General features: G+C 42.4%; 1 long non-coding RNA gene across 1 annotated transcript; it reads left to right on the top strand.

Annotated features, from left to right (window-relative positions):
• Positions 1–2,499: 2,499 nt before the first annotated feature.
• LOC138750202 (uncharacterized) lies at positions 2,500–11,315 on the top strand. Its single transcript, XR_011349156.1, has 3 exons — positions 2,500–2,668; positions 2,771–2,911; positions 10,876–11,315. It is a non-coding gene; the product is annotated as an uncharacterized lncRNA (long non-coding RNA).
• Positions 11,316–12,269: the final 954 nt, after the last annotated feature.

Raw genomic sequence — 12,269 nt, 5'->3', positions numbered from 1 at the left:
TTCACGGTGGCAAGGAAATCTAAAAAATCTAAATAAAAAAAATTAACTAAGCGGAGAATCTCACATGTCTAGAGGGATGGAAAGGGCATTATTACAAATTGAAGCCTGATATTTGAATATTCATGTGCCAAATTTGCAAAAGCATAGAGTATATATTTCTCAAGCTATTTGTAATTTTTTCCAAAGGAATACAACCTTGAATATTTGCATGTCATCTTGGCATCCCTAAAAATATATGTATATCTGATTTCCAAGTAAGTGCAATACATGTCCTCATCACCGCTAACATTAATTTAACAAATTTCAATTGATATTTTAATAGATTTAATTTGGGCCTTGTTCATTCAATGTTTCCTAATAAAAATAAGGTCAGATTCTGTGGAAAAACCTCTCCTATAACTTGTTCCATTAATATTGTAATTCTCCCCCAAAAACATCTTGCATTAGGACAAAGATAAGTTGAATGCAAGAAAGTTGCGACATCTTCATCACACGTAAAACATTGATCTGATAATTCTGATTTTATTCTATTCAATTTCACTGGTGTAAGAAGTAACTGTAGAAGAAAAACTATTTGTGAATTCCTTCCTCACTGCTGCAGTGTGGAACTCTGGTCAATAGTTCCAAAATGCTGATTTGAAGTGAATTAATACAACTCCCCTGGATCACGTGATCTCTATTGCCAAATCAGCTTCCTGAGGAGCTTTTCAAATCCAACAGCCTGAGTCACCTGACTCCAGGTGCAGCATTCAAATAAAATCCTTGCTGACATCTACTACATGACTGATGTAAAAACAATTATACTGAACTAATTTATATCTTGCATTGAGATCCTTATATAGATCTGCCCATATTTGCCAATCAATTACAATATTCAGATCCATTTCCCACCTTTGTCTCAACTTATGAACTCCTCATTTAAAGGTTCCTACTTGTAATAAAGAGGACATTATCAAATTTTTTTTTAACAATTCCTATTATAAGGAATTTCTATTTCAGTACAACATGGTTGGTCCTAACTTATCCTTTAAATATGCTCTAAGTTGGAAATAGCAAAAAAAGATTGCTATGAGTTATATAATATTTATTTCTCAGTTGGTCAAATGACATTAATTGACCCCTTTCATCACAATCTTCAACATTTATTATCCCCTTACGAAACCCGCTGTCCAGAAATTGATGATCCTTTGAAAAAGATACGAGGATTTTGAATCCAAGCCATTCTAGGTGATGTACATCCACTTACACCAATTACATCATTTATTTTATTCCATATATTAATCAAATGTTTCAACAATTGTGTATCTTTATCACCAACCATTAATTTTGATTCCCAGTTGTACATAAATTCTTCTGCTTTTCCCTTTCCTATTTTATTTGATTCTATTTTAACCCTTTCAAAAAAAGAAGCAAGAAATCTCATTTGAGCTGCTCCATAACAATTTTTAAAATGAGGAAGCTGCAGTCCTCTCAATGCAGAATTTGCAATGGGTTATTTGTAACATGGGATTCAATCTGAAATGGGTTCATGTGACATAAAACCACGATGCAGAATGTTTTCTAAGAATGGAATACAAGAGGAGGATTTGTCTAGTTCTTCAGCAGGATATAGATCACAAGATATAGGAGCAGAAGTAGGCCCGTCAAGTCTGTTCCACCATTCACCCACTCAGCCCCACTGCCCAGCTCTCTCCCCATTACCCTTAATTCCTTGATGTATCAAATACCTGTTAATCTCTGCCTTAAATACAGCCAATGATCTCACGTGGGTTTCATGACCCACTGACAAAATCAATTTTTCCACTTTTGTTTTAAATTGACACCCTTTTATCCTGAAATTATGCTCTCCTGTCCTAGAATCCCCTACCATGGGAAACATCTTTGCCATATGTACTCTGTCCAGGCCTTCTAGCATTTGAAATGCCTCTGAGGACCCCCTTATCCTTCTGTACTCCAACTAGTACAGTCGAAGAGTCGACAATTGTTCCTCATACACTAACCCTTTCATTCCTGATATCATTCCAGTAAATCATCTCTGACCTTCTCCAACAACAGCACATCTTTTCTCAAATATGGCACCCAAAACTCTAATTCTGATTGAATGGAAATGCAATTCTCAAACGACACAAACACAATGGTTACATGATATTATGTCTTGTTGATATTTACCACTCGGGAAGGTTCTTGTTGGTTTTCAGATAGAGGTGTGTTGTTCAGGGAATCATTAATGTTTTTGTGACTCAACGTCCAAGCATCTGAAGTCCGTTATCTCTTCTGAAAAGCTTTATAGCTTTAGCATGGAGCAGAGCTGAGCCACGACTTTGCAGGTATCTAAGGGAGTGTGTGGGCAGGGTTTGTTCTGGACCAACAATTTCACCAAGTGACTCTCCTTGAAATCAAGATTCAAACCATTTTGAGGAATACAACAGGAATTGTTCAACAAGAGCTTGGTGTTCCCTGAGGAGTTTTCTTTCAATAGTGGAAATGATTTTTTTAAAAAAGGCCGTTAATATTCCTGATACAGATCTTTGTACTTAACTTTCAGGTTGCTATCTGTTTTTAACTTGGAGGCCTTTAATGGGGTGACTGTGTGGAATTTTTGCTTTAACCAAGCAGCTCTCTTGCAATTTTCCAGCTGTTGGATGCGATTCAGTTGTTTGCAAGTTTAGTAAGTGGGATTTTGATGTGAAATTGCAACTCACAGCGTCATTTTTGTGTTTGAAAATGCCAATGTGAAAATTTTAACTTCAGTCTTCTTGGTTTGCTTAAGTTTACAGAGGAGACGTTGCGTCAAGCTGAGAAGACAGAGTTGGATGCCCATTTGGCGAATCGGCTGGGCAAAGTAGAAAGCACAAAACGAGGGGCTGAAAAAATAATGAAGCAGACTGAAATGCCGTTGAACCAAACCCAGGTAAAGAATTTAATTTTGTGCAGCGTACTTAAGAGACCAAACAATTTGGGATTTTAGTGGTGACCTATTTAAATGAACAAAATCTGATTAGAATAGAAGTTTATGGAATGTTTGGAAGTTGCCACAAAAAAATGGAGCATATAAATTAGATAAATGAACAATACAATGAGCCTGGTGTCACAGTATCTGCCTCCCTCTACCGCACATCACTGTTGAACCTTCTCCCCAATATGAACCTGATGTCACAGTATAGGTCAGAGTTTATTGTACATCACTGTTAAACCTTCTGACTACAGTGAATCCAGCGTCAATATATCTGTCCCAGTCTACTGTACATCACCATTAAACATTCTCCCCACTGTGAACCTGGTGTCACAGTACCTGACACAGTGTATTGTACATAACTGTTAAACCTTCTCACTGCTGTGAAGCCAATGTCACAGTAATGATCTCAGTCGTCCATACATCAGCATTAAACCTCTCTCCACTGTGAATCTGGTGTCACTTTGCCTGCCACCCCAATATGAACCTGATGTCAAAGTATCTGACACTGTTAATCGTACATCAATGTTAAACTTTCTCCCCTCTGTGACCCTGGTGTAATAGAATCTGCCTCAGTGTACAGTCCATAACCATTAAACCTTCTCCCCACTGTGAACCTGGTGTCACGGTGTATATCCCAATTTACAGTATATCACCGTTAAACCTTCTCCCCACTGTGAACCTGGTGTCACGGTATATATCTCAATTTACAGTATATCACCGTTAAACCTTCTCCCCAAAGTGAACCTGGTGTCACAGTATCTGCCTCAGTCTACCGTACATCACCGTTAAACCTTCTCACTACTGTGAACTTGGTGTCACGGGATTGATCTCAGTCTATCGTACATCACTGATAAACCTCTTCCCCACTGTTCACCCGGTGTCACGATATCCATCTCAATTTACCGTACATCACTGTTAAACATTCTCCCCAATGTGAACATGATGTCACAGTATCTGACACAGTTTAAAGTAAATCACTGTTAAACCTTCTTACTACTGTGGAATCCATCTCACATTTTCTGCCTCAGTCTACCGTTCATAAACATTAAACCTTTTCCTCCTGTGAACCTGGTGTTAAAGTATCTGCCTCAGTTTAACGCACATCACCATTAAGCCTTCTTACTGCCCTGAACTCAGTGTCACAGTATATGCCAACATCAACTGTACTTTACCGTTAAAACATCTCCTCACTCTGAACCTGGTGTCGCAGTATCTCACACAGTTAATTGTACATGACTGTTAAACTGTGTTAATGTTGTGAACCCATTGTCTCAGTATCTCTTATCAGTCTACCATACATCATCGTTAAACCTTTACACATCTGTGAATGGGTGTCACTGTATCTGATACAGTTTATCGGACATTACTTTTCAACTTCCTCACTTCTGTGAACCCAGTGTCACAATAACTGTCTCAGTCTACCCTACCTCATTGTTGAACCTTCTCCAACTGTGAACCTGGTGGCACAGTTCTGCCTCAGTCTCCCGTATATCACCATTAAACCTCCTCCCCACTGTGAACCTGGTGTCACTGTATCTGCCTCAGTCTACCATACATCACCATTAAACATTATCCCCATTGTGCACCTGGTATCACTTTATCTACCTCAACATACCGCACATCACCATTAAACGTTATTCTCATGTGAATCTGGTGTCACAGTATCTGCCTCAGTCTACAGTACATCACCGTTAAACCTGATCCCCACTTTACTCCTGGTGTCAAATTATCTACCTCAACATACCATACATCACTGTTAAACCTTCTCGCTCTGTGAACCTAGTGTCACAGTATCTGACACAGTTCATATTATATCACTGTAAAACCTTCTCACAAATGTGAATCCTACTAAAAAATAATACTCCCCTTCTAAGTCTCACTGTATTCGAATCCCACCTATTTTAAAAATTCCAAAAAAAAGAGAAACATCAATCCCAAAACAAGATACTCAAAAGTAGTAGCCCCCTAAAAATCTGGGTGTGGTAAAGTCCACAAGTAGCAGGTGACTAAAGGACTCAGTGCCACCCACCCCCAGTCAGACTTTCACAAAGTCCTGAAACAAAAACATTCAACCCAGTGATTCCAGTCCCAATGATTGTTCTGGATCGTCAATATCGAGAAGACTTTGCATCCATTCAACTTTTTTCCCATTCTTTCCATATTTTCCAATCTTCCCATTTCCATTCCCATTGACCCTTCCCTTTGGTGACAATGGTGACGATCACCCATTTCCTCGTACATCTGGCAATGAATTAGCAAATATTAAAGCATCATGGTCATTCTCAAAAAACTGAGATTGAAAATTCCCATAAAAATCTTTCAATACTGCTGCATAACGAAAAGCAAATTTATATCCCTTTCGCCACAATACTTCTTAGGCTGAATTAAATTCTCGGTCTCTTCTGATAATTTCTTGACTCAGATCTGCATTAAAAAACCCCTATTATTTTGAACCATCAGTGGAGTCTGATTTTGCCATGTTTTCTGCACCACCAATCGGAGTATCACCTCTCTGTCTTGTTATTTAAAACAGCGAATCAAAACTGCTCGTGGTAATTGGCCTGGAAACGCTCTGTTCACTCGATCTAATTCCAGTCCATCTGGAACGAATTACCTGCCCTTCACTTCTGGGATCCATTTCTTCAAAACCTTCACCGGATCCGAACCTTCCATATCTTCCGGAAGACCTACTATCTTAACATTATTTCTACGACATTGGTTTTCTAATGAGTCAAACTTCTTCAATAATTCCTTCTTCTGAATCCCCCAATCTACAAAAGGATCTTCCACTATTTCCATTTTTTCTCTATTACGCTCCACTTGACTCTTGCATTCAAGAAAGCCTCCTCAATCTTTTTAAAATGATCTTGCACAGTATCCACTGATCGTGTCCATCTCGTAACATCACTCTTAACTACATTAATATCTTGCTTCATAAAAGTTATTTCTTCACACACAGTGTTCATTTTAGTTTTCATTTCGAAAATCCTTGAGTCATCTGATGAGTCATCTGCATTGACATATTTGCCATATCTTCCATGAGTTGAGCAATCCCTTCCAGAATTGGAAACACAGAATCCAGTCCAGGATCCATCACCTGCCTTTGAGGCTGACCTTCTTTTGCCGCAGTCCCCAGTTCTTCAAATTCTAATGAAGTTGAGCTCTCTTCTTGTTCCAAAGCAGTAGGTCCTCTTCCAGTACGGCTGCAGGTCTGGACACCCAACAACAGCATGCCTACCTCAACAGTGAGCGACCTCGTCAGTTCACCGTCGCTCAGGCTCCCCCACAGCCCACACCTTCTCCAAAGGTTTGTGGACCCTTGACGCACTGCACATGCCCGGTAGGGCCACCGACTGCGCAGGTGCGTCATCTGATGCTACACTGTACCTCTCCTGACCACCAGGCAATGCTGCAGGCTCACGTGCCTGTCCTCGTTCAGCTGGCTCGCCCTCACGCCTGTGTTCACGAGTGCACGAGTCGAAACCGCTGAACTCATCGCTAAGCTAGCGCCGACGAAATACTTAGCCGGGCAGGAGTCCTCTGAGGCTTGGGGACTCCAGTCGACAACTCTGTTACTTCAACTTGAACTTGGCCTCAGTTCTTCAACACTTTTGTAAGGTAATTTCTTCTGTAACTGAGTTTTCGATTTTTTCACATTTGCAGCCATTTCGATCCTCCACTATTCCAAAGTCTATAAACAGTATTTTTAATCACTTTTACAACTTTTAAAATTGAGCATTTAATAGTCTAACTGCGGAAGGGTGGAACCACACGTCTACCCTCTGCGCCATCTTGTCACAGTATCTGACACAGTTTATAGTAAATCACTGTTAAACCTTCACATTACTGTGAATGCTGTCTCTCAGTTTCTGTCTCAGTCTACCGTTAATCAACGTTAAACCTTCTCACCCTGTTAAATTGGTGTTAAAGTATCAGCCTAAGTTTACCACACATCACCATTAAACCTTCTCCCCATTGTGAAACCGGTTTTACTGTATCTGCCACAGTTTATCGTACATCACTATTATACCTTCTCACTACTGTGAACTTGGTGATATAGAGCCTGGCAGTCTACCGTACATCACCAGTAAACCTTCTCGTCAATGTGAGCCTGGTGTTACTGTATCTGCCACAGTTTAGTGTAGATCATCATTAAAAATTCTCCCCAATATGAAGCTGGTGTCCCTTTATTCGCCAAAGGTTATCGTACAGCTCTGTCAAACATTTTCCCCACTATGAACCCGGTGTCACAGTAACTGTCTCAGTTTCCCATAAAGCTTTTTTTCCCACTCTGAGCCCAGTATCAACGTATCTACATAGTCTCCTGTACATCACCATTAACCTCCTCCCCACTGTGAACCAAGTATCAGTATCTGCCAGTTTATTGTACATCATTTTTAAACCTTCTCACCACTGTAAACCTGGAGTCACAGAATCTGCCTTATTCTACCATACATATCTGTTAAACCTTCTCAGTACTGTGAACACAGTGTCACAGTATCTGCCAAAGTCGTCGACTGTACATCACCGTTAAACATTCTCCCCAAGTTGACCCATTCATCACTGTTTTTTCCACCATTTATCGTACATCACAGTTCAACCTCCCCACTGTAAACTTGGAGTCACAGTATATTCCACAGTTTATTGCACATCACTGATATTCTTTCTCCTCGTTGTGAATGTGGTGTCACCATATCTGCATCAGTCTTCCGTACATCACCATAAACTTTGCACCAATGTGAACCTGGTGTCACTTTATCTGCCACAGTTAATATTACATCACCGTAAAAACTTCTTCCAACTGTGAACCTGGTATCACAGTATCTACCACAGCTTATCATGCATTACTGTTAAACCTTCTCACTACTGAAAACTTGGTGTCACAGTATCTGCCAAAGTCTACTGTATATCACCGTTAAATATTCTCCCAACTGTGAACCTGGTGTCACAGTGTCTGATACAGTTTATCGTACATTACTGTTAAACCCACCAGATAAGCTCCAGATAGCGAAAGAGAAGTTCTCACATCTGCAGGAACTTGGGATCATTCGTCCCTCCGACAGTCCTTGGGACTCGCCGCTTCACCTGGTCCCAAAAGCCTCCGATGGCTGGCGCCCCTGCGGAGATTATCGACGGTTTAATGACACGACAGTACCTGACCGTTACCCCATCCCTCACATTCAGGACTTTATGGCCAATCTGCATGGTGTGAGAGTATTCTCCAAGGTCGATCTGGTGTGCGTGTACCATCAAATCCCATTGCACCCAGATGACATCCCCAAAACGTCCATCATCTCCCCCTTCGGCATGTTCGAATTTTTATGCATGCCTTTCAGGCTCAAGAACACCGCCCAGACATAATGCACCTCATGGATACGGTGCGCAGGGATTTGAATTTCGTGTTCATTTATCTGGATGACATTCTTGTCGCTAGCAGAGACTGGGCACAACACCTGCACACCCTCTTCTCCCGACTGGCCGAATTCAACCTAATGATCAGCCCGGCCAAATACCAGTTTTGTGCAGAAGAAAATTTGGATGGGATGAAACTAATCCAGAATCCATTGCACAAGATTGGAAAAATTAGATTGAGCGTCTTCAAATACTTGGACGTTTTGACGTCAACAGACTTTGGAGTGGCCACATTTGCTCAGTTACACCATTTTTCTGATGTAAGTGAAGGTGGTTTTGATCCTGTCAGTTACTGAGTCCTGTGAAATAACCCAAGTGCGAGTAGATGGTGGATTTGTAATGGGAAAAGCCAGAGTGGCTCCATTAAAGTCAGTCACCAGACCTTGAATGGAATTGACTGCTGCTATTATGGCGAGCAAAATGGACGCTATGTTAAGAAGAGAATTACAGATGGAGTTAGCAGATCCTGTGTTTTGAACTGATAGAACATCAGTGCTTAAATATATTAATAATGAAATAATGAGGTTTCATCTCTTTGTGACTAACAGAGAGAATGAAAACCTGGACAACAACAAATGGCAGATTTACCACATGACAGAGTTTCACCTGATGAATTCCCATTTACATCCGTGGAAGTTGATTATTTTGGTCCTTTGCAAGTAAAGTGCGGACGAAGTGTTGAAAAACGATATGGAGTTATTTTCACTTGTTTGACTATGAGAGCAATTCATATTGAAGTAGCGTCATTGCTTGATACAGACTCTTTTATTAATGTTCTTTGCCGTTTTATTCCTAGACCTGGTCAAGTAAAAGAATTATGTTCTGATAATGGATCTAACTTTAAAGGAGCTGAACGAGAATTATGAAAAGTTATTCAAAATTGGAATCAACATCAAATTCCTGATGCGTTACTTCAGAAAGAAGTTAATTGGATATTTAATCCACCCATAGTTATGGGTGTGGTACGGGTAAGGGTTAGTTGGTTGTGGAGAACGTTTACAAAGGTCTGTACTGGGCAGTACTGGGCAGCAATGCTTAATGTTGTAATGGATGCGGAAGCTCTGGGAAGGGGTAAGGGAGGGACTGGCCAGGAAGTCTGCAGATTCTGGGTCTGAGGGCAATGCACAAACATGCTGGGGAAACTCATGGATAGTTTTGTGAGGAGCAGGTCCTGCATCACGAGTCAAATTGAGTATTTCGAGGAGGTGTCAAAGGAAATAGATGAAGGTCAAGGTCTGTATGTGCTGCACGTGGATTTTAGTAAGGTGCTTGACAAGGTCGTCACGGTGGCCTCATTCAGAATGTCGGGAGGCATGGGATCCATGGAGCCTTGGCTGTGTGGATTCAGAATTGGCTTGTCTGCAGTAAACAGAGGGTAGTAGTAGATGGAACAATGACTAGTGGCTCTCCAAATGGATCTGCTCTGGGACCCCTGCTCTTTGTGATTTTTATGAATGATGATGGGAGTGGAAGGGTGGGTATGTCAGGGGATGACACAGAGGTAGAGATGTTGTAGACAGTGTAGAAGGTTGTCATAGGTCATCCAGTTTGCAGAGAAGTGACAGATGGAGTTGAATCCTGTAAATACAGATGTACTTAAACAAGCAACTGGTACAGGTTAATTTCCAGCGTCATTTTCAAGGGCATGAATAAAAGTTATTCCAAAGTAGGTTGGAGACCCATTAAAATTAGCTTCATATAGACCAATATCTTTATTGAATGCGGATTACAAGAACGTGAGGGCAGAGCACTTGGTTAATGGCAGGATTATGAACAGTGTGCAGGACTGAGATATATTTAGATTCTGCGCCATAAATCGCTCAAAGTTGCTGTGCAAATTGAGAGGGAGTTTAAGATGGTGTATTGTGTGCTGTCCTTCAGGAGTCAGGGGATTGAGTTCAAGAACTGAGAGGTAATGCTGCAGATGTACAAAATTCTCGTCAGACCACACTTGGAATATTGTGTGCATTCCTGGGGCAAAAATACCAGTGGACATCTAAATAAGGTGAGATGAGGGAACTTTAGACAAAATGTGAGGGGGATATTTTATTCACACAGAATGTAGTGGGTGGCTGGAATACATTGGCAGGGGTGGTACTGGAGGCTCATCCAAAAAAGACACAAAAAAGATTTTAATATAGGGACAGGAATAAAAGAAAAACAGAAGGTACTGGTGAGAGGGAGGGAAGAGTAATATTGTTGTGGGGTAGGTTCAGATGGGTCAGCTGAAGGGACTCGACTGATCCATCCACGATTTGTGCAACATCTTGCTGCCATGTCATGGTGAACCAGGGTGTTGCCTGATGGAGACACGTGGCTCTGAGCTCTGCAGAGATAGATCGTGCTTTTCTCCAAAACACACTTCCTCAGGTAAAGCAGAGGAATGGGAAAGATCCTAGTGTGCAGGGGTAGGGAGGGGGGTGATGGGGTAAGAGTTGGGGCCCTCCAAAGTCATCGTGATCAGGCCTCGGAGACGGCATCTCTATCACTCATATTTCTCTTCCCAGGAGAAGGAGCGATCTCAGAGACAAGACACGAGTCCAGAAGAACATTGCATCCCAGCTGAACAGAGAACGGACAACATCATGGTGGCCTGAACCCCTCCCCTTCTCCCTCTGGCCCTGCCAACTCCATTCCCCACCTCTTCCATATCCCTTCACCCACTTCCCCTCCCATTTCTCCCCTACCTCTCCTCCATTCCAATCCCCTCCCACTCACCTTCCCCTTCACCTACCCTCACACCTATGCCCGAAACTTAGCCCTCCTCCCTTCACCTCCCCTTCCCCTCTCCTTTCCCCCTCCCCTTCGCCTCCTACCCTTCCCCTCCTCCCCTTCCCCTCCCCTTCCCTTCCTACCCCTAACAGGGGAAGGAGGGATAGGGGAAGGGGGTAGGAGAAAGGGGGGTAGTGAGAGGGTAGGGGTAGGTAATGGGGTAGTGGTAGGCGGTGCGGGTATGGGGTAGGGTTAGGGGAAGGGGGTAGGTGTAGAGGATAGGGGTAGGGTTTAGCTTAGGGTTGGGGAAGGTGGGTAGATTTAAGATAAGGGTCAGGGACGGGTAGAGGTAAAGTTAGGTTTAGGGTTAGGAGATGTGGGATCGGGTTAGGTCGAGGTTTAGGGTTAGGTTTAGAGTTCGGGGAAGTGGGCTTGTGATAAGTTTAGGGGAAGGGGGTAGGAGTAGGAGGTAGAGGTGAGGTGTGAGTTGGGGTTAGGGGAAGGTGGGTAAGATTAGGTTGGGTTTAGGGGACAGCATAGGGATAGGGTTAGAGGACAGGGTGGAAATAAGAGTTAGGGTTGGGGATGTGGTGTAGTGTTTAAGGGTATCGGTAGTGTTAATGTTAAGGTTAGGGTTTGTTAGGGGTTAGGGTTAAGTTGGGGAGGGGAGCGTGGGCGGCGAGCGGGGCACAGGAAATGGAGAGGTGATGAGGGAGGGGAATGGGCAGGGAAATGAAGAGGTGTATGGTGTAGAGGAAATGGGAAGTGAATGTAGGAAGGCACCCCTTACCCCACATTATCCCTGCCTCCTCTCCTCCTTCCAGAGGAAGCGGGACCTCATTCCGGCCAGAACCTCCCTGTAGTTTCAGAGCCTCTGTTTCAGGAAATGCCTTCGACGCTTGCCGCTGGACAGACATCTTGTCCCTTGATTCATTCTATACCGTTGATATTAAATTTAAAAATGGTTTGGTCTTTTAAAGCTTGAACTCAAAAGGCTGGTCCAGATAGACAACACAGAAACAGGCCCTTCGGCCCCACTCTCCTGCTGGCTGTGCTGTTGTAATCAGTCCATATTCCTCTCCACCTTTTCATTCTTAGCTCCCATCAAGCTCATGTTGCCTTGTCAATCTCACGGCCTGTGGGAAGAAGCTATTTCCCTCCCTGGCTTCTCTACTTTTATTCCTCCATA

Source organism: Narcine bancroftii, unplaced genomic scaffold (assembly GCF_036971445.1).
Source record: "Narcine bancroftii isolate sNarBan1 unplaced genomic scaffold, sNarBan1.hap1 Scaffold_105, whole genome shotgun sequence".
NCBI classification, from domain to species: Eukaryota; Metazoa; Chordata; class Chondrichthyes; order Torpediniformes; family Narcinidae; genus Narcine; species Narcine bancroftii.
The sequence above is the reverse complement of the archived record's forward strand: the minus strand, read 5'-3'. Positions and strand labels throughout refer to the sequence as shown.